Source organism: Talpa occidentalis, unplaced genomic scaffold, assembly GCF_014898055.3.
Source record: "Talpa occidentalis isolate TD23 unplaced genomic scaffold, MPIMG_talOcc4v2.1 talOcc4.18, whole genome shotgun sequence".
In the NCBI taxonomy this organism is placed as follows: Eukaryota; Metazoa; Chordata; class Mammalia; order Eulipotyphla; family Talpidae; genus Talpa; species Talpa occidentalis.
Window position 1 is genome coordinate 9,787,177 of NW_023601851.1, and position 22,672 is coordinate 9,809,848.

Consider the following 22,672-nt stretch of genomic DNA (forward strand, 5'->3'; position numbering starts at 1 on the left):
CACCCCAGCCGCCAATGAGGGCAGTCCTATCCATAAATGGAACAGCATCACTAACCATCCAATCAGTTTGAAACTATAACCGTGCACGTCAAAATGCCTTTGTAGTAGCCAATGAGTAATTGCCAGCTTCTTTCAAAATTTGTGCCGCTCGTGACCCTATAATAGACCCCTGCTTCCTCTGTTCAGGGTTCTTGCTATATGCCACTGCGTTGGTAGTTGCCGTGAGCCCGGACTCGAGCCCGTAATAAACTCCCTTTTGCATTTGCATCAGCTGTCTTTGGATTCTTGGACGCTATGCTCGCCAAGTCTGCTGATCTTGGGCACAACAGGGACCCACAGAAAATGGTCAGAAACAACCAAACAAGCCCAGAAGGAAAAAAGCAAAATCAAAATCAAGATAAAAGCTGCCATTGTCACCTCCCCATGCGTCTCACCCACATCTGTGTCACCCCTTCCACGACCAAAACACAAGCAGAGTTTCTTCACGTGACTCTAGGCTCCATGTGCTTACTCCAGGTCTCCTTATGGCTCCATCCTGCTTCCTTCCTCAGTCTCCTCTGCAGCCTCTTCTCTTTCTGCTCAGCTCCACCCTCCCTTGGGTGGGGCAGGGAACCTGGAACCTCCCCCTTTCCTGGGGACCACCCTGTTACATTTTCTCAAACCTTATTTGCAAAGTGAAACCTGAAATAATATCAGGGAATATTTCCTATTCTGTTACATTTCCATAGCCCTCTCTTGCATATTGATTGGAACTTGTGCTAACGTGTGCTTTTTTTAAAGTGATACATTGTTTCGCTAAGTTACATGGATCTTTAGTGTTAATTACACTGGAATCAAATGATCAAAAATGTTTTATTTTTTAATCACAAATCCCAAATGAAAAATTTGTACTGTAAGTTGTCAAGAAGTGATGACACTCAATTTTTCATAATCCTTGTTTTCTCTGAGAGCTTATATTTTATGAGGCAAAATTACTGCCATTTGTTAACTGTCCGTGGATTTTCTTCAGGAACTAGACATCATTTTGGGGAAAGTGTCTGATAATTAACCAAATTTAAATAACCTTAGTTTTTGTCATTCATCCCTTCAGGTAAAGATGGTGTTGCCCACAAATAAAAAGAACCTAATTCATCTCAAACAAATATTTTCCTCGGCACTCAGTGCTTGGGGATGCTGCAGAAGTGCTCTGTGTGTCCTTCCAGGTCAGCACATCACATATTTTAAAATGTGGATTTGAGTTTGATGTAATAATGAAGATAATTTTTAATGATTTTTCCAGGACATTTTCCAGTGAAATTGGCTTTAATGTTTGTCTCTGCAGGTAAGTGCTGGTGAGGAATCACTACTTCTGCAGTGGTACTATAATCTCCACTCTTACTAAATTTTATCTCAGCAAATGCCAAAATAGTGAAAAGACAAATGGTGTCTAAGTGATGTTTTGAAAACAATTTTACCTCATGGACCCCATGAAAGGTTCTGGGTGACTTCAAGGGCTCCACATGTTAGGGGGGAAAGGATGCCCTAAAGCTAATTCCATACAGGCTTTGTGGACTCCACCCCCACCCCAGGTCAAAGCCAAAGACACTGGGAACTCCAAACCCCATCATCACCAAAGGGAAGGTGGCTGGGACCTGAGGGTGGGGTTAAGCAGCCAGGTTGGTATAAAGCCAGACACATGGGCCCGGGGTTCCCACATTTTTGACTCTCCACCATCTCGCAGCGTCCGGCCAGCTCTGAGAGTGCCTTTGGGTTTCCAGGTCAGCGGATTGGGTAGGACACATTAAAGACTTTATTTCCCTATTTTCTCCCTGAGTTGTACATTTTCCTTATTTCCTTTTCCCTTGTAAATAAACCCTTTATTAACCTTTTCTGTATGCCTGTAATGGAGTATTAATAAGTCCCTTTTAAGTGTGCAGGTGAAGACCCACAGCCAGGCAACCCGTTCAATATCGGGGCTGCCCTATAACACACAGACCACACTTTGAGAAATGCTTTTCTCAGGAAACCAGGGAGCATCTCCCAAGTGTTCTCTGCCTTTGCCTCCCCTTCGCTTCCCAGAATCCTTCTCCCTGGCTGGCTCCTGCATCACCAAGCTGCCTCCCCGGAAGATACAATGGGGAGCAGAGAGAGGACCCTGGAGACTTGGAGCTTTCACTGTCATGAGAGATGGTCACTGAGTAAAAGTGACAAACACACATGTAAACCCAACCTGAGATACATGCTGGGAGGAAGTATGTGTTTCCTACCGCAGGACCTAACAGACCAACCTGTCCCCTCTTCCCTCAACCACCCTCCAAGACCTACCGCAGGACCCAACCATACTGAGGAGGCCTGTAGCCTAATCTACCAACTGGTCCTGGCCCCATCCTCATCCTCATCTGCTCTTCCCCTCATTTATTATGCACTGAAGAATAGGACTCCCCAAGATGTTCAGGAAGGTGTCCCCAAGACAGGCCACTTTGGCATGTGAGTTATTTACATCTGAGGTTCACCAGGGGTTCATATTTTTTTTAGCTTTTATTTTTAAAGATTTATTTATTTATGCATACAAGAGCTGGGGTATAGGCCAGAGTTCTGTGCGGTAAGAAGATTCACCAGAGACAGAGTGGGGAGCAGAACAGGCAGATCGATCAAAATACACTGCTGAGGGGATCAGCGGGTGAGTCAGGAGAGGTCTGCTGCACCATGTGGGTTGCTCCCTGGTTGGCTAGGGGATTGAACTCATGCTGCAGAGTGTGCAGACAGCTTCATAGGTTGCTTTTTAACCCCTTGTGCCACCAAGGATTCATCTTCAGAAACATTTACCTCTTCTAGAACTACCTAGTGTGAAAATTGCTCATCTTACCATAAAGTATGGTTATTACCAGAAGCGAGCTTTGGATCCAAGAAACCTACATACATGTCAGGGCAAACATAATTATAGAACATCTGGTCTTCATCCTATGAGCTTCCTTGTCCTTGCCATGTGACCCCCTTCTCTCTCCTGGAGTTCCCAGGCCCCATCTCAATCCTTAGCCAGGAGACACACCCTCCTTCCTGCAGGGATTTCACACTCATTTAGATGTAGATTCCCTACACTTATATAGGTAAATTTAGTTATTTGCTAGTACTGAAAAAAAGAAAAAGGAGATCTTATAAAATTTCATGTGCTCAGAATAAGAGTTCTTGAAAATTAGAGATTGAATCACAGAAATGAATAAATCAGTAGATGAACTGGACTATTAAAGACTCATTCCCACTGTATAATGTAAATGGAAAAGAAATGACAAGCAGAGAGAAGACCTACAAGAACCTGAGTCTATCGATCAGGAGATTCCAGCAAGTTAATAATACGAGTGTCTAAAAGAATGGACAGTGGAAATGAAGAAAAATATCAAGAAAATCCCTGAGCATTCACAGATAAAATGTGCACTCTGAGTGTCCTCCCCGGGTTCGTCCTACAGAGGATGAGCAGCTCGAAACCGTGACCTGCCCCAGGGACTTTCAGAAAGAGGCTGGAGAAGAACAGACCTTGGGGCCCTCAAGAGACAACTCAGGCCTGGAGGGGAGAAGACCTTGGAGCCAGGCCTGCCAGTCCTCAGGGGAATCCGGCCCAGACTCATGTGAGGCCCAGGTAAGGGTGGTGCTGGGGTCACAGACATTCACTTCAGCTGTTTGTGATCTCAGGGGGTACTTTCCATGTCCCTCCTCTAGTGGGCAAAGGACACTGGTGGGCAAAGGGGAAACAAAGACGATGGACACAGAACAGGAGACAGGAAAATCAACCACAGGGGAGCAGGGACAGGAGAGAGGCTAAGGGTGAGGTGAGGGATCTGGGCCTTCAGCCCCACCCAGGTGAGCAGGTCCCAGACCCCTGGAGGCAGGACAGAGGCTGTGGAACAGGGGTCTGCCCAGGATGAAGTGGGAAGAATAGCTGGTATGTGTGATATGTCCACGGAGATTCTGACCACAGGGGAGGGTTTCTGGGTGATTGAGATGGAGCAAAACAGGAACTAAGCCCAAGAGGGAACAAGATAATTCTAACTCCAAAGAAGAAAAGTATCCTTGTCTACTCACTGCTCCGCTGTGACTGGCTCTCAGGAGATCATAATGATGCAAACTCTGAACCACATGTTTCTAAATACATGCCAGAGGGGCCTCAGGGGGCAAATGCTGTGCTGTGGATTCCCAGGGGCCAACTTCAAGGCCTCCTTGCCACACAGATTCAGCTCTGAAGGCCTGGCGAGAGGCCTGGGCAGTGTGGGCAGGGACTGCTCCAAGATCCTTGTTGGAGGTTTCAATGTGAAGTAGAACAAGGGGCCCGGGAGGGCTGTGGGGAAGATTGTGACTGGAGACCCTGAGAGGAAGCCACAACTGTCATCCAAGAGAGGGAACAGAAAGAGGAAGCAAGTGACCAGGCAGAGACAATCCAGGTCAGGTCCAGAGAGCAGCTGCTGCAAGAATCAGACTCCAAGAATCAGACTCATGAGCATGTTGGGAGCTGACACTGAGGAGGCTGAAAACTCAGACAGAGCCGACATTTCTGCCAGGCTGACAGGCACGCGGAACAGCTTACTGGTGGTCTCCACCCTCCAGGCTGCTCAGAAAAATGGGTGCCCTCGGAGACTTTGAAGGACAGGCTGGAGGCCTTGACCTGCCCCCAGAGTGTGGCCACATTTATGGGAGCTTGGATGATCATGTGCCTCAGCTATTCTCTCTTTGCCTTAATTATTCTTTACTTTGATGATTCTGTACCTCTCAGTGGGCAGAAACAGGGAAAGTTTGAGATAAGGAACCTCTCAGGGCAAAAGTCCTGGTGTGAGCGTCACATGTGCTGGAAACAGCGTGTGCAGAAACAGCAACAGGTGTGATGGTGAGAGCAGCATAAACACTGACACTTTCCTTGTTTCTCCCTAACTTCCCACCTTGGCTGGGCCAGCTGGTGACGCATCCCCCCCCACACATGTGCATTCCCCGTCTGCCTGCTGCTGCGTTGGTCTCTTTATTTTCTGTCTGATGCTAAATAAAAGCGAGACTGCCCTTGGAGCTGGGCTGCCCCTTCGGGGTGTGGTCCCTCTAGTAAACCTGTTTCATGCTACCACCGCATGTCACAACCAGACAATTGGTGCCCCGTGTGAGGAACCCGGTGTGGGAACTGGGCCGACCTCTCCCAGCTGGACTCCACAAAAGGGAAGGACTTTTGGAGGTCCCACTTCATTCCGGCAAGGAGCTCAGGCAGCAAAGGGCCGGTCTTGCAAGCCGGCGGGGAGTCAAGTTAGGCATTTCACCTGGAGGTTTTTGCCTTTTCTCTGCTTGTTTAGTTGAGTTTTACCTTTGCTTTTAAACTCTGGGGAAAGCACTTACAAGTGAAGAGAAACAGCATAAATTACAATTAGAGTCTTTGAAATGTGGGAGGACACAAAGTAACCAAGTGCCAGCTCCATAAATTACCTCTCATCCTTAGACAACACAGTTCTCAGCAGCCAAAAGGAGGGAGTTGGACCTGGAAGCCTGGGGAAGGCAGGGCAGTGGCTGAGGCCATCAGCTGGACCGGGACAGTGTCTCCCCTTCCCGCGTGATGTCTCTGGGATCAGCACTGAGACCCGCTCAAGGGGATAAAAGATCTGACACCCAGAGGGCCCAGGGCTTCCAGCTCCAACGCCTCCTTCTCTCCTCCCTCCTCTGCCGCTACCAGCACATTCTGAGCCCCCCATAGAAATATGTTTCATGAAGCATGACAATCCAAGGGAGAAACATTATTTGAGGAGGAGGCCAGTGTCCCTAACATGAAAGTTTGCTATTGACTGTTTGTAAAGAATTTAGAAAATCTATTTCTGACAATAGTATTCAAGTTCATTTACAAAATAAATTTTTAAAGCTGTAGAACTGGGTATGAAATGTCTGCATGGGATTGGAAAGTCCTTATCAAAACAGGACTAACCACAGGCCCCCTCCACCCCTGTTCCGGGTGGTGCAAGGGGTTAAGTCTCAGCACTATGAAGCTATCAGTAGCCACTGCAGCAGGAGTTCAATCCCCAGGCAGGGAGCTACACACATGGCACAGATCTTTCCTGTCTCACCCACTGCTCCCCTCAGCAGTGTATTTCAGTGGATCCACCTGTTCTGTCCCCCACTCTATCTCTGGCAAATGCTCTCACTGGCCCCCTCCCTCTCTGGCCTACACCCCACCTCTTGTATGCATAAATAAGCAAAATAAATCTTTTTTAAAAACACTAAAAATGGCTCAGTATAGTGTCTGTTTTCAGCATCTTTCGCAATTAGAAAAAAAACCCACTACAGTTGGCTGGTGAGGGGGCTGGGGGTGGGGCTGCCTCTGGTCTCTGCAACCACTGGAACCCAGTACTAGAATCCTTGGCTCCTCTATGCTGTCTTCCCTCTGTGGGGGAATTGGCCCCTTCTTTTGTCCACCATGAGATACTGTTCTGCTCTGTTCTATGGGTATACATTTCTATTTCCCTGTGTTTTCCTAATCTTAAAATCTGACTGTTTAATGTAAAAATTGCTAAGTTACTTTGGACTTCTAACAAACTATACATGACACTTAATGGTTGAGAAAACTTCCAAATTGCTTGTCGGGTCTGTGTAAATTTTGTTAAAACTACTTAGCCTGGTTAAAAACTATAGAGTGAAAATTCAGCTCTTGCGAGTTAAATTCCAAACCTCAGATTTCTTTTTTTTTTTTAAGATTTATGTATTTATTTATACAAGCACTGGGTACAGTCAGGAGCGCAGGAGGGTGAGAGATTTCACCAGAGCCAGAGGGGAGAGCAGAGCAGGCAGACCAACCAAGTATACTGCTGAGGGGAGCAGCGGGTGGCAGGAGAGGTCTGAGCGCCATGTGGGACCCTCAAACCGCAGCCGGGAATAGAACCAGCCAGCCTCGCAACCCAGTGCTCAACTGCTGTGCCAACGGGGAGGCCCCAAAATCAGATTTCTAGTGAGAGTCCAGGAATAAGCGAACAATAAAATAAGATCTTAATGTGTCTCTTCTCCTGTATACCTCATGGTACATAAAAAAAAGTTAAAGCCAACAAGTCACTCTTAAAAATATAAATTTGAGGGCCTCGCCTAGTGGCCCAGGAGTTTGAGCGTTGCGTTGTGAAGCTGTCCACAGCCTCTGCAGTGCCAGTTCTATCCCGGCTGGCTGATGTGGGTCCCACATGGCACTGTAGACCTCTCCTGTGGCGCCCGCTGCTCCCCTCAGCAGTGTAGTGGCAGGATAGGCACAGTGCAGGTTCTCTGATCTGGCAGACAGGGTAAAGGAGAGTCTTGGAGTCCTCAGTGGCTTTCTCAAGCTTCTATGGAGCTTTACATGCATTGCAGCAACCAGGTACATGGCAGGCTGGGGTGCCAGGGGGCCAAGAGGCCGGCAGGCCTCCAAGCCCCAAGTCTTCACTCTGGGCTTCTCTGGCTTCTTTTCTCCCCTTCGCTCTCTGTCTCTCTGTCTCTCTCCTCTCTCCTGCTTCTGCCTCTCTTGGTAACTATCTCTCAGGACTCCTCCCATGGCCCACAGCAGTAAAGAAGACAGTTTGCTACAATGTAACAACTGCAGGTGACCCATCAGGCAGGGCAGTCCTGATGGTGGGAAGGCAGAAAAGCCTGAAAAACATTTGGCCTACAATCATTCTGCCACTCTGTCTCTGGTGAATCCTCTCACCCTCCCGGGCAAGTGGTCTGTACCCTGGTTCATGTATAAATAAATGAATAAATATTTTAAATATTTTAAATAAAAAATGTACAAATTTGAGAAATGTTTTCTCTAAAGGAATTAGTAAAAACAGTTTCTAAATTTAATCAATAAAAATGTCTCAGTGTTTTCACAGATAGTATAACTACTTTTTTTTTAGAATAACTACTTTTTAAAACTACTGCACATGACCAAAGTTTTAAAAAAAGAGTAAACAAGTATCTTTTTCCTTCACTGTCTAATGCCTTAGGAGTATTAGTTATAATATCACCTATATAAAGTCTAATAAAAAATCCCCAATTTTGAGATCAGGATTTAAGATTTTGGTAATCAAAAACTATATCAAAACTTAATGGTTGAATTAGAAGCATGCAAGCCTTACAGTTTGCATGTTGAGTATCAATACTTTATGTTGAAATGTCTTTATTTTCAAAAGGAAGCACACAGTATTCAGAAAAAAAAAGAGTAATTGACTTAGTCTACATCAAAAAAGATAAGTTTGTGTTGTTTTGATGATTAGACCTAAATCTCTTGATAAAATTCTTTTCCAGGAAAATCCCAGATTGACTTCTTTCTTTCCCCTTGTCCTAGCAAAATCTAGCCTCTTGGGCAAGTTCCTTAGCAACACTGATTTCCTCACAGTTATGTAGGAAATGTATATGATATTAAGTCTCTCTTATTTTTCTTGGTTTTCATCAATCTATCTAGTACTTGGCTAAGAAAGAAAATTGGTTTTCGGGATGTTAGAATTTGCAAGTCTGAAATTAATTTAAAATTCCAGTCCTCAGAAAAACTAACAGTTACAATTGGTATCTATCACTTTTTTTTTCTTTTATCATTATTTAAATGGTGGCCAAATTTCATATAAAACTAAGGTCTTATTAACTTTAAGAATGAGAATTTGTTAAACAATATCATTTTCTCTAAATATTGTTGAGCTTGCAGGTTTATTTTTTGCTTCTTAGTATAAGAAAACTAAAATTTAATGACATCTCACCTAAACAAATTAAGACAGTTAAAATATGTGTTTCCGTACAGATATCCATGATAATAGGGTGGTCCCCAGGTAAAGGGGGAAGTTCCAGGTTCCCTGCCCCACCCAAAGGAAGGGAGAGAAGGGAGCTGAGAAGCGAGATAAGAAGCTTCAGTGGAGACTGAGAAGGAAAGAAGCAGGATGGAGCCAGAAGGAGACCTGGAGGAGGCACATGGAGCCGAGAGACACATGAAGAAACTGCACTTGCCTTTTGGTCATGGACTGGGTGACAACAGCATGGGTGAGAGTCCGGTGGGTGGTGACAATGGTGGTTTTTGTGTTGATTGTGATTTTGCTCTTTTCCTCCCAGACTTGTCTGGTTGTTTCTGATCCTTTTCTGTGGGTCCCCACTGGAAGGTGCTTTAGACTTGGGACAGGCTTTCAGGCCTTGCTCTAGGCCAATCCTGTTTGGGTGGACTTTTCCCCACAAGGGGACAGGTAACTTTGGATGCTTGATTTAGAAACTATATTCTTTACCTTTCCTGCATTGTTTACTAATTGTATTAACATTCCTTTTCATTTAAGTCTCATATGTTTTCTGTTGATGCGGCGGATGGCAGAACCTAGTTAGAGCAGGCAGGTTTGTGGTGTCTGGGCTGCCCTTCTCCCTGACCTCTAACAGATTCTTTGTCTTTTCTGTGTTGTTTACTAATTGTGGTAAATTTCCTTTCCATTAAAGTCTTAAATGTTTTGTGTTGATGTGGTAGATGGCAGAACCTATTTAGAGCAAGCAGCTTTGGGGATTCTGGGGTGCCCCTCTTCCTGCCCTGTAGTAGACTGACTACTGACACCTCCTGGATGAAAAGTGATAGGGCCCAAGGACGTCACCAGGTCCCCAATGACATGGTCTCTGTGGTTAAGCCTAGGGTAACCATGGATGTCACAGGTAAGATATTAATTTTCTGATTGCTATAGGAGCCACTTACTCTGTACTCACCCAGCATTCAGGACCCAACTTCCCTGCTGCACCTCCCCCTGCAGTGACCTTTAGGGCTAATGGCGTTTGCCATGGTCCCTAGGTCCGGCTGGGCAAGGAACCGGCACGCAGGGGGAGAACAGCAAACCCCAGGAAGACATAGATAAGATGGAAGCCTGTTGTAAGATAACAACCCCAAGGAGCCACTACAGGAATGCTGACCGCACAGAACCTTATCTCACCTTCTCAAGGCCCACAAACTTTATTCTAATACAACTGTCTCTCTAAAATCTTTTCTCTTTCTAAAATCTTTTCTCATTCTCTGTCTAAAAAGGTCATTGGTTGCTGATTAAAAAAGAACATACTAAATCTAATAACCAGGCTAATTCAAATGAAACGTTACTAAACTCTGTGTATTAATAGAACTGTTAACTTAATAATTTCTCTGTTATGTGCTTAGCTTTGTTAGCATTAATCTTAATGATAAAAATATTACATTGTGAAAAGTAAAATTCACCCGTGCTAATTAATATTAATTTAGTGGTAGTGAGTATTTAAAACAAAAAATTAATCACATAAAATAAAAAGAAAAATTAATAGCCTAACTACTTAGGAATGTGCCTGTGTCCAGATGTAAATCACTGCCCTGTCAATGATAAGCTAAACCTATAAACAAGCTGATTTCTTCACTGATGTTCGCCTTTCCTATGCCTTTAGAAAACATATATATACTGGTCACCAACTCAAAGAAAATTACACTCAGATTTTCACTCTCTTGAAGTGTGTCTGTTTGTCATTTTTCGCCAAATCCCTGATCACCCTGCACAATCTCTACGCTGAGATGGCCTCATCGTTCACTGCTCTGCTGGTATGTGGCACTTCCCCTCGTCACAAAATATAATAGGAATGCCTTAATGGCAGACAGAATAGAAAGACTGGAAAGGAGGTAACCTGAGAACAGAACCTGACTCACAAGGAGGTAGGGATAGAGGGAAACAGCATGACCATTAACTCTGCTGTAGAGGTCGTGACCCTTAGGCACCAGGGCCTTATCACAAGGCATGAGACCCAAGCAGGATCAGATGCTCTAGGGAGTGGAGCACAGAGCTGAGGGGAAAGATTTGGAGATTGGGCCCATCCTGGAATCTCCACTCCCGATCCTGGTACCTCCAGTCCCTCTTGGATTCTGCGTGGTTATCCAAAATCAGCAACCAACTGACGGCTCACAAGGAGTGACCCCCCCAAACAGAAGAGGACTGTGTCTGTAAAGTCTCTGCACTGGCTCGGGGCAGCACTCCCTCTGCCCACCTGGGACTGTGTAGGTTCCTCTTCTTACCAACTCCCTCCCTCCGCAGGGCAGCAGCTTCCTGCCCACCTATGACCTGTCAAGGCTGCCTGCCTGCAACCATGCAGGCCTCTCTCAGCAAAACCTGCCCCTTTCCCTTTCCCTAATAAACCTGTTCTTTAAATATAACTACCGTCTCTGTCTCGTGGAGAAACTCGCCTGGGAAACTCGCCGCATGCCACTGACAGGGGAGCACTGACACCTTTCCCAGAGTGAACCCCAGGACCCCGCTGTAACGCAACCAACCCATTCCAGGTCGGTTTATGAACGGTTCTAGCAGCCACATGCTCATCGCCCTTGTTTGTAGTCGCTGTTCTCCTCCGCACACTCCACTGCTCTCCTCCACCCTCGACACCACACCCCCACCCTACTCCAGGTGCCGCCATCAGGCCTGCATTCAGGCCCGCAGGGATCCGTCATCTCTCCTAATGGCGGGAGGGCAGAAAAACCTGATGCTTTTGAACTTACCCTACAATCCACCCCCTCAGGGTTTTCTGCCAGACCATCTACATAGATACAATTTTGTTTCTTAACAAACATAAACAATGCAGCCATGGCCCACAAAAGTGAATAGTATACATCACACTATATCAAAATACAACAGAACACAAGTTAGTCCAGACGATGTATCAACCTAGTGGCAAAAGACATTCATTGGCACCAGCAGATGATCCACCAAATCTGCTGCCTAAGGCACTGCAGCATGCAAGGCGGGAACTAGCTTATTTAACTCATGATAATCTACCCTCATGCGCCAAGAGCCATCGGGCTTCTTCACTGGCCACACCGGTGAATTGTCAGGGCTGTGGAAAGTACGCACAATGCCCGCTTTCTCCAGTTCTGATATTGTGCCCGTAATTTCCTTGTAGCCTCCGGGCAACTGATATTGCTTGGTATTAGTCACTCGCCTAGGGACTGGCAGTTGTGTGGGCAGATGCTTAGCGTGTCCGCTCACCACTGCCTTTACCACACACACTCTAAGGTGAAACTCTCTGGCTGTGGTCTTTAGCCATAAGCCACGTAGTACATCCACCCCCAGGAATTACTCCAGGATGGGCGATACATATACTTTATACTCTTTTGGGGGGTAATCACCCAATCCCCAGAGATAGTCTCACTTCTGTCACCTTGACATTCTGGCCTCCATAGCCATCAATACAAGTAGACCCGTGAAATCTTTCTGGATTTCCATAGAGCAGAGTACATTCTGCTCCTGTGTCTGCCAGAGCTAAAACCCTTTGCATGTTAGTTGGGGACCAGTGTATGGCAAGCTCCACATGTGGCCTCCAGTCCCCCCTCTCGTCCCCTGTGGACAGGTTCCTTGGCCCTCACCCTATTTGAAAACGATCAGGCTATCACCCGAGGATGGGGTTGGCAGCAAGTGTCTTCCAGGCACAGGGTATTTGCCTGAGGCCTGGAGCTTCCAGGCTCCCCCTGAGCAGCAGTCCTTCTCATGGTCATGAACCTGTGGTCTTCTTGCAGCTGCTGCCATAATTCCAACAAACATAGATTGGGCTGTGCATGTATTTTACTGCTATCTACACCTGCTCTCACTAAATCTGTCCACATTTGGTTATGGGTGACTTTAATAAGTTCTGTGATGCCAAGAGGCTTCCTTTCCCTCCTTGGCATTCCTTTTCACTTTTCAACAACTACCCATATTCCCTTCTGAGTTTGAGAGTGCCAGTTCTCAACTTCGCCCAAGCTGGCTATCATTGTTGTGAAGTCATGTAGCTGACGACCCACACGGGGTGCTAGAACTGCCATGAGGGATCCAAATGAGGATGAGGGGACATTTTTTAATACCAAGTCTCTCATCCCTGCTGTGAAACGCTCGTCATCAGGACCACGGGAATTCACATGAAACATGGCCTACCACATCCCCAATTCCCGAATGACCTATATCAGCTCGGCATATGTCTCCCATCCACTTACTGTGTCCGGCACGTCTCCTGCATCAGCCAGGCTGTCCGTATGGCAGCCATTATCCATTCCCGGAGGGTGGGGTCGCCCTGGCCATACCGCTGGCTGTTCTGTAGCCTCTGTCGCAAGGATGGGTGTAAAGCCACGGAGGCCAGTCTCTCCATCACTTGTGCCGTGCAAATAATCCCATCCAGCCCCAGGCCCCACAAATGTAGCAGCCAAGCTGCCAAGGGTTCCCCTTGGATTCTGGTGGAAACTGTTTGCCCAAGTCCACCAGTTCCGCCTGGGTGGATGGTTGATAGGAAGTAAATTCTGTCATTTGTGGTGGTCCAGCAGCCTGACCGCCCCCCACGCTGGGGCCATGGGTGGCTGCTGCTTTATTTCTGAGTGACCACTCGGTGGGCCCGGAGCATGGGACCAGCCTCCACCTCCTCTCCAGAGGAATCCGGCATCTCCAGGGGCGCAGTTTGGTTTGCCATCACCGGTTGGGACTTGGGCAAAGGGCCAGCCTCCCCCTCCTCCTGTCCTGAGGAGGGGTTTGGCATCTCTGGAGTCGCAGGTTGGTTTGCCACCACCGGCTGTGATTCGGGCAAAGGGCCAGCATCCCTCTCCTTCCTGTCTGAGCTGGAGTCTGGCATCTCCAGAATGGTGGGTTGGTTTCTCTGAACTTCCTGCTCCAGAATCCTCAAATATTGTTGCAGTTTTCGCATCTCTTCCCGCATCTCATCCCATACTCGCTGGACTCTAGATTGCTCTTTCTGCCTGGACTGTCGCAGAGCTGTGAGAAACACCCACCCCACTGCTCCTGTTACCTCGCGGGCACTGCACCCATTCAGGGTTTCTTCTATTTCATACAGGGCCTGTTCCAACTGCCCCGGGGATCCATCTACCTCTGGCCATTCCTGGGGAGGTGCCCACATGGCGAGGAGGTCGGCCACTGAGTACCATCTGCTCGTGGCCGGCCACCTGGCAATTCCTTCCCAGGTTCCAAAGGGTTTCGTCTGCGTAGAGCCATCCTGCTTTGAACCATCCTGCCATCTACGCCAGTTGTAACACAACCAACCCATCCCAGGTAGGTGTATGAACGGATCTAGCAGCCACATGCACTTCATAGCTGTTTGTAGTCCCTGTTCTCCTCCCTACGGGGTGGAACTGGGTGATCTCCCGCAGCTTGTCAAAATTAACCGCCTTGAAGACCGGCTGCTTCTTGGAGCCCAGCTAAGAGGCAGGGGATGAAGTGTCTCAGTGAGCCCTGCCCCCACGACCCGTGTCAGTGTCAGTCTGGTATTCCCAGCCAGGCTCCTGGCGGGGACCTGCTTCAGGGCCCGGGGGCATGGTTGTGTCAGTGAAGTGGACCTGATCTGTGTGGCCTCGAGCAGACTGAAAAACATGTTCTCTGTGATTAGAGGTCAGGGTGGAAGAGAGGATAACGTGTAATCATGACACCGAAGGTTATAGTTGTAAACTTAGGTGTAACCTTGGTAAGATAACGAAATTCTTTGGTGTAGGTAGTGGGGTCGTTAGTGAAAGAGCCGAGACACTTTTCAATCTGGGAGAGATCAGACAGAGGGAAAGGATAGTGGACTCCACCTACTCCTTTGGTCCCCACAGCCTCCCTAAGGGGACAAAGAGGACGACTGTGAGAGCAGGTGTGGTGGCTGGGAGGTGGAAGGGGGGCAGACCTGGGAAGCTGAAGGAGGTGAAGACTGAACATCTAGAGGAGCAGAGAATGCAGAAGTGGGCTCTGGAGAGGGTGAAGAGAGAGAAGAGTCTCGAGACTTGGGAAGTAGAACTGGTTTGCAGGAGGGAGGGACTGGAGTGCACGAGAAAGCAAGCCTGGACTTGCGGGATCTCTGACCATGTTCCATTGCAATGACAGAAACTGTTCAGGTCTGTAAGGACCGTGAAATGGAAAGTGCCCTGTTCTGGCCAATGAGAGCCATTCTCCAGTGGGCACTGAGGCTGGGCAGTGTTGCAGAAGAAGACTAGACGCTGAGGCGCAGATCTGGCCTGTGCCCCAGCAGATCGAGGTTTGAGAGATGGCGACCCAGAGGGATGGCTGGGCTCAGCTTGGAATGTGAGGACCCAATGGCTAAGTCGGCTCCTCTCCCGAACGAATGTGGATACAGTCTCAGGAACGAAGTTTCCCATGACCTCATCTGACCTTTGGGGGCACAGGACCCGAATCACGGTGTCCCACGACCCGGTCCTGGCCTTTGGAATGGGGGCAGGCGAGCGAGGGGGACATCTCCACCTCTCGGTTGACACCCGGACTGGCATCCCCAAATCCAGAACCAGGAGCAATGGGGGTTGGCTGGCATAGGCCTGCGGTTTATGGAACAGTCAACCAGGATGGGGGTGAGGAGAGGAGCCGGGTAACCAGGGGTGAGGGCCTCCCAGGAAGGAGGGTCAGGCAGGTGACTCACCCCCAAGGATCAAGGCCTGTGGTGGATGTGCGGCGTCTACAATAGAGAGGAGAGTCCCAGGGACGGGGAGGCGGCCCTGGCGCCAGGGAACACAGCCTTCTGGGTTTCGGGCACCAAGATGAAAGGTTTGGCGTGGCAAAGAAAAGGGGAGCCAGGCTAAACTTTCTCAAAGGAAGGGAAAACTCATTGTGCCCCAAGGCGAGCTTTGCTGACCCAAGGTGGGTTGTCCCTGAAGTCACGCCCATTGTGGGGGGAGATGTCATTTCATAGGGTGAGGAGACATTAGGCAGGAAAACTGGGTTGGTAGCGGGGGAAAAAGACTTAGGGGGATCAAAGTTGTTTTTTCATGGAGCCGAGTTGTTTTCTCCTGCTTATGGCTTCAGTTTCGGTTTAATGGAATCAGGGGTACTGGTGTCAGGGCCATCTTATTGTTTGTATGTGGGCTTCCCCATTCCTGGCCCCTGCATCGACCTTTCATACCAGCCTTTTGTTGATAGGAAAAGGGGCAACAGTTCTTTCTTTGGCTACTTCCTGCTGGATGGGGGCGAAGACCGGGGGGGGGCTCAGGGCTGGTTATGAGACAGTCTTTGCAGGGACGTGAGGATATGGGTGGAGGAGTTGGTTAAAGGTGCTATGGGGCAGGTCTTGGATCCGGTGTTGGATGAAATGCAGTAAGCATGGGACAAAATAAAAAAATAAGTTTAGGATCAGAGGCCCTATGAGTGCTAATACCTTGCCTGAGGCTGTGCTGATCTGGAATCTCTAGGCATAGACAGAAGAACTGGATGTGGCTTGAAGTGATGGGATTAGAAACAAAAGAGAGAGAGTCAGAGGGCCTCTGCTCTGTAGGCTGAGTGGAACCTGGACCAGGGGCGCAGTGATGCATACCCGAGTTGGTCCAAGCATTCGCATACATACTGCTTGTCCACAGGGACCGGTTTGACCCTGCAAAGCTGATGCCAAGACGTGTTGCCCAAGACCATGACAGCCATTGGTGTACTCAGGATGATCATGTATGGACCCATCCACTTTGGCTGAAGTGGTTTTGGAGAGATGGCTTTCAGAAGAACCTGGTCTCCAGGACACAGCAGGTTGACAGGTGCATCAGGGGACGGTGGCACAGGTTGTGGCAGACAATGGTCTGCGTGTTCTTGGAGCAGCTTTCTGAGCAAAGAGAAGTATGAAAAATATCCAGCCAACAGTGTAATTTGGACGGGGAGCTCATGGTTAGTAAGAGGAGATCTGCCATACATCTGTTCAAGGGGGGTCAGGAACAAGGGGCCACAAGGGGTGGCTCTGAGGTGCATTAAAGCCAGTGGGAGCAGCTCCACACAGGATTTCTGCAGCTCAGTGGAGAGTTTGGTCAGGTGGTCTCTGGTAAGACCATTTACCCATTCTACCTTACCAGAGGATTGTGTTGGGAGGGAATGTGTAGTTTCCAGGTGATGCCCAGGGAGGAGAACTGTGGAGTAATCTTTGAGATAAAGGCAGGTCCAATGTCCGACTGATGATGGTATCCACCACAGTAAGAAGAGGGTGTTATCGGCGTTAGGGAGTGGAACACCCGTGAGGCCTAGCAGGATGGAGCGTCGAGGATTGGGAGAGGGAGATGAGAGGGTCTTTGACAAAGAGAGTAGAAATCTAACAGACAAGAGGGGGATGGAGGGTAGAGTGCCTGGTGAATGAGTAGGTCCTGGAGCCGATGTGGAGAACTAACATGTACAGGTTGGCCCAGTGTGGGTTTTAAGGCCTGTCTAGCTAGACAAGCAGCTGCCGCAAGTGCGCGCTGGCGGGCCTGCCATCCTCTTACAGTGGGATCCATTTGTTTAGAGAAATAAGCAACTGGTCACTGGACAGCCCAGGTTGGCCCAGAACCCCTAGATCAATGCCCTGTTGCTCATCTGTCAATTACAGGAATGGCTTTCCCGGGTCTGGGAGAGTGAAAGCTCATGTCAGAGAGCTTTGCCTGGATAAAGCAGAGACAAAAGGGTGCAGTAACAAAGAAAAGCATCATCATGATCACTGGGCCTACAAGGGGCAGGATCCATGATGTCCTGGCTGCACGTTCGGCTGACGAGGTATCGATCAGAGGGGACTTTGCTGGTCAGATGAGCAAGCCCTTGAATGTGTTGGAGGAGGGGGAGATACCTGAGTACACACGATTTCTCACCAAAATCTCTCTCTCAGATCTTCAACAATTTTTTTTTTGTTTTCTTTCTTTCTAATGCCATTTCATTTTACCCATCTTGCTTTATATTATCTTAAGGCCCTTCAGAATATCCCTCTCCCATACATTTCTTTTTTCAAACACACATACCTCACCTCACTTGCATTTACCAGACATAGCAAAACCTTAGTTTTAGAAGTGAATTGAACACCATCTAAACAATGAAGGAAAAACACAAATTTAAGTTAGATAGCCCCTGTAGCTTTTCATTCCTGTCCCCAGTGATTTAATTGACAGAGAATAGTGTCCAATGCCTGCATCTGTTGGACGATATTAATTTTTCCAATTTGGCTAAGGTCACCCTGCAGGGTTTGAATCCAGGGAGGAGGAACGGGTGGGTGGCCATCTGGAGAGGATTTTTAAAAGGGGAAATTCCACCTGGTCTGACACTGTGTAAGAATCCCAAGTTGCAAAATTTGAGGTGACAATGCTCACTGCGGGACTGAGATTGATCATAGCCGAGGGCTTCCTGGTGTAGGAAGATGTGCAGATTTTCCAGCTGAGCAGGTCGTGTGGAGTAGGGCTGGCCTGTGAATAAACTCTGTCCACCTTGAAGAGTCCTGTTTGATTCTAATATACTGGTCCCGAGTCTTTCTCTATTGCTCCTTGCAATCTGCTTGTTTTACCACCTGGGCCCAAGCCTTTGCAAGAGCTCCCACATCCTCTATGCCATCCCTGAGCCCAGGATAGAGCAGCAGGTCTCTCCCAGCAAGGGGGCAGTATGGTTCTCAGGGAAGTGAGCCTATGATGGGGGAGAGAGGTCCAGGGTTTCCTGCCTCTGGCCCTGGGGCCTCTGACCCTGGGGCCACCCACACAGCCTCATACCCCTCCTGGGGCCCTGTACCTGCTCAGCTCTCCCCAGCCCCTCCACACCCCACCACTCACTCGCTCTGCTCCCCTCCAGGTGTTTCACCAGTTTTGTGGCCCTCCTGGCCCTTCACCTGCTCTGCTCCAGGGACATCTGTGCTCCAGGGACATCGGTTTTGCCCAGATTTCTGTGCTGCAGTCCCGTGGGTCTCATGCTCCTCCTGGCCCCTGTGACTGGACCTAGTCCCTGAGCCTCTCCAGAGCCTCAACATTCCCTGGTGTACTCCTGTTCCCCATGGCCACTGAGTGGTTGTGCTTTGGGGGTGGGGAGGCTTTTGTCTGGTTTGGTGCTATTTTTAGTCTTTGTTGCTCTGCAATTCGAATGCTGCACAGCAACAACAAAATTCTAGGATAATATCTAATACCCTATCTCTGGCCCTGATGACTACTGAAGGGGCCACTGCACTGGAAGGCCAGCCACGTCTAGGGGGAGGTCTTAGGGTGGTGCTGGAGGGCTGGGGAGCTGGACAGATTGTGTTGGCCCTGCTTGCCTGGTCCCTCTCCAGCTGGGGGCCTGTCTCAGTGGTGCTGCCGTGCTCCCCAGCGTCCTCCAGCTAGAGGACTGACACCAAGGTGCTGCTGTGCTCCCTAGTGTCCTCCTGCTGGGGTCTGGCCACAGAGGTGCTGGTGTCCTCCTAGGCATCCTCCAGCACCGGGCCAAGCTCAGAGGGTCTGCCTTTCATGGCGTCCTCTAACAGGGAGCCTGGCTCTGCAGCGGTGGTGTGCTTCTGGGCGTCCTCCAGCTCAGAGACACCTGCAAAGGTGACCCTTTTGCCTGGGGTGGCATCTGTTCCCCTCTTTTGGACTTCCTGCTTTCGCAGGATACCCGGCCTTGGGGTATTCCCCGAAACCTCAGGCTGTGGGAGGCAGTCCTTGGAATCGGGGTCACTGGGCTCCCGGAAGGTGACACGCTTTGGCACCCGGGAGGTGACGTGCCTGGGCCACTCCTCCCCCTCCTCCTCATAGTCCTCCCCCCCTGCCTGCTACCTGGAGCGGAGGATCAGGTAGGTGGCCATGACCTTGTCGTATTTGTTAGCGTCAATGGCCTCCCGAATTTCTTGCCTCTGGTAGCCCAGGCGCTCCATAGCTTTGGTTATGGCCGGGTCCTGGGGGCTGAGCAATGGCTCGCTGAAGGGCAGGAGTCCCTCGCTCGTTTCTGCTACCCAGGCGTGCTGCTGGATTTTCTCTAGGGTGCTGCGCCTCCAGGGGTCTGGTGCCAGCATTTTGACCAGTAGGTCCTGGCATTGCTCCGTGAGGTAGTTAGGCAGATGGACCCACCTTCCCAGGACGCGCACCCTGATCGCCTCGAGGTTTGGGCCCCTGAAGGGCAGTGTGCCAGTCACCATTTTATAGAACACGATGCCCAGGCTCCACACGTCCACCTTGGGGCCATTGTACTGCTGGCCAAGATAGACCTCGGGGGCCCTGTATTCTGGGTGACAGCAGCACGTGCTCAGCACCCGGTTGAAGGCCTGGACGCTGAGCCCAAAGCCCACCAGCTTGACTTTTCCCTCTCGGGTCAGCAGAATATTTTCGGGCCTCACATCCAGGTGCGCGATGCCTTTGGCATGGCAGTAGCTGAGGGCCGCGAGGATCTGCTTAAAGAGCGGGTGGGCCTCACTCTCGCCCAGGCGCCCACGCCTGCTCAGGAAGTCCTGCAGGTCCTCCCCTGAACGTCCTCCATGACGAGCTGCAGCTCCGGCCCTGTGTCCACCACCTGGAAGAGCTCCACGATGTTAGGGTGGTGAAGGGCCTTCATGCACCCCGTCTCGCGGGCCAGGAGGCGGAGGTCGGACAGCTCGGACTTGCGGACTTCCTTGATGAGCACCTTCGTGCCCGTGAGCACGTGCACCACCAGCGTCACCTTGGCGTGGGAGCCCCGCCCCAGCTCCCGCAGCGCCAGGTAGCTTTTCCCTTGACGTCCCTGGAACATAGTGCCTATGCACTTGACTACGCTGACTACCCTCACCAGCCCTGACTGTGCTCCCAGCCCTTGTGCTACCTCCGCTGACAGCTGACTCTCCTACGATATTAACAAATGTACTATTAATCTAGTATTAATAGTACTCAGAAAGTATTCACTAACCTCACTAAATACTAACAATGCTAACTTAACTCCACCAACAATACTAACCACACTCAGCTTACTAGCAATACTAACTACACTACAAATGAATGAAACTACACAAACAAAAATGACAAATGAGATGTAAATGTAAAAATGTGATTAAAAACAAACTAATTTAAAACTAACCACTAAATTTAAGAATAAAACAGAACAACAAAGCCCAATAGAACAAACAACAAACAAAAACTAAAACTAAAACAAACAAACAAACCAAAATAAAAACCCAGAGAAACGAAAAAGGGGAAGAAAGAACAAACAACGAAGCAAGAACAAAAGGGAAAATGGGGGAGATCACTCAAAAAATAAAATCAAAAAACTAAAAACTGACATAAATGAATAAAGAAAAAAAGTCAGTAACAAAACAATAAAGGAAAATAAAAAACAATGAAATAAAAGGAAAAAGAAAAAGTAGAAAAAACTATAAGCAAATTAAAAAAACAAGGAAAATAAGGAAAAAAAGAAAGAAAAATAAAATAAATAAAATAAATAGCCTAAACAAATAATTAAATAAATAAACCAATAAATAAAGCAAAAGAAAACCAAATACCGCAAAACACAATCTCTCTCTCTGTGTCCGCGTCCGGAGTGCACAGGTCACTGTCCAAAGCTTCCCGGCTCCTGAGGACACAGGTGCAGTCCGGGCGGGCCTGATGTAGGAGGTGCCGGTGCCGTCACAAGGGCTCTTTGTGGCGTCAGAGCCAGAGGCCACAGCCATTGGCAGAGGGAACCCCCAGCGGTTTCTCAGCCTTAACGAAAAAGCTGCCACTTAAGGGCAACTCTTGGAATGCCTGAGAGGCCCTTTCATTTGTCCTGAGCAATCCCGTCCTGGGTTTTGGCTTTTCCAGGCGTCCCCATCCTGGCCCTGCCTTGTGCAGATGCTTTACTGTCGCGCTCACACTGTGGAGAGAACAGCAAACAGGGGGCGCAGGCGGTTGGCGCGCGCTGGGGAGCTGTCCACAGCCTCTGCCGCGCCCGCGAGGGGCCCACGTGGCGCGCAGACCCCTCCTGACGCTCCCGCTTCTCCCCTCAGCAGTGGATTTCAGTCAGTCTGCCTGTTCTGTTCCCGGCTGTCTCTGGGGAATCCTCTCACCCTCCTGCGCATCTGCCCTGCACCCCGTGCTTGTATAAATAAAATAAATCTTTAAAAAAATTTAAAAAAAAGGAGTCACAGTTACTACTGTTGGAGTGAACTAGTAAGGTTTAAATTCTAAAATTTTCAAGAGGTAATTTCAGGATTCTTTTTCAGCCTGTCTTTCTTTTTGGGGTTTTAATTGTGTCATGGAGTCTAGTTTAGTAGAAAAATAACATTAAATAGTAATACTATATACACAATAGTTCCTTTGAGAAGGAATATACTAACAAATCCAATAGGTCATATCAATGCCAATGTGCTTAAAAACTAAACAAAAATGTTAGGAAATTCAGAATACTTTGTTTTTTAGGTTGCTTTTAACACTTTAGCCAAAATAAAGTGATTTAATAGTGATAAATATCAGGAACTATAAGTATCATTGTTTTAATTCTATGTATATTACATATATCAATATGTGCACTTACAAATATATTAATATCTGAGGAAGGCGATTTAGAAAGGATAATTAATTTTTCCAAGGTTACCTATATATGACATTCACTCAAAAGAAACAATGACTAATTATTGAGAAACTACACTGTACTTTTGTAGAATTGATTGTGTTCTACTGATCAAGATATAGAGAGACTGTTGTGATAAAACTGACTTTTCAGTGGCAGGGAATAAAAGCAATATAAATAAGTTTTAAAATATCCAACAGAGAAATAACAAATGGTGATAGGATCTGTACAAAGGATCAAAACAAACCAATTGAATTTTCAATAACATATAGGATAACATCAAAATGTGAAACCCTTCAGGATATTTTTAATAAAATGTATGCATCTGTAAAGCGATGGAAACATTATTCTTTAATGGAAATTATAAGACTTCAATAAATGACAATATGAACTCTATTTACAGACCAGGATGCACACAGCAAAGTTTGGGAGAAAGCACAATTGCAGAGGGGAGCACGGAGGCAGAAATGACCGAATCACCCTGCAGTAAGAAAAAGGAGGTCAGTGTTTCATGTGGACAAAGGAGA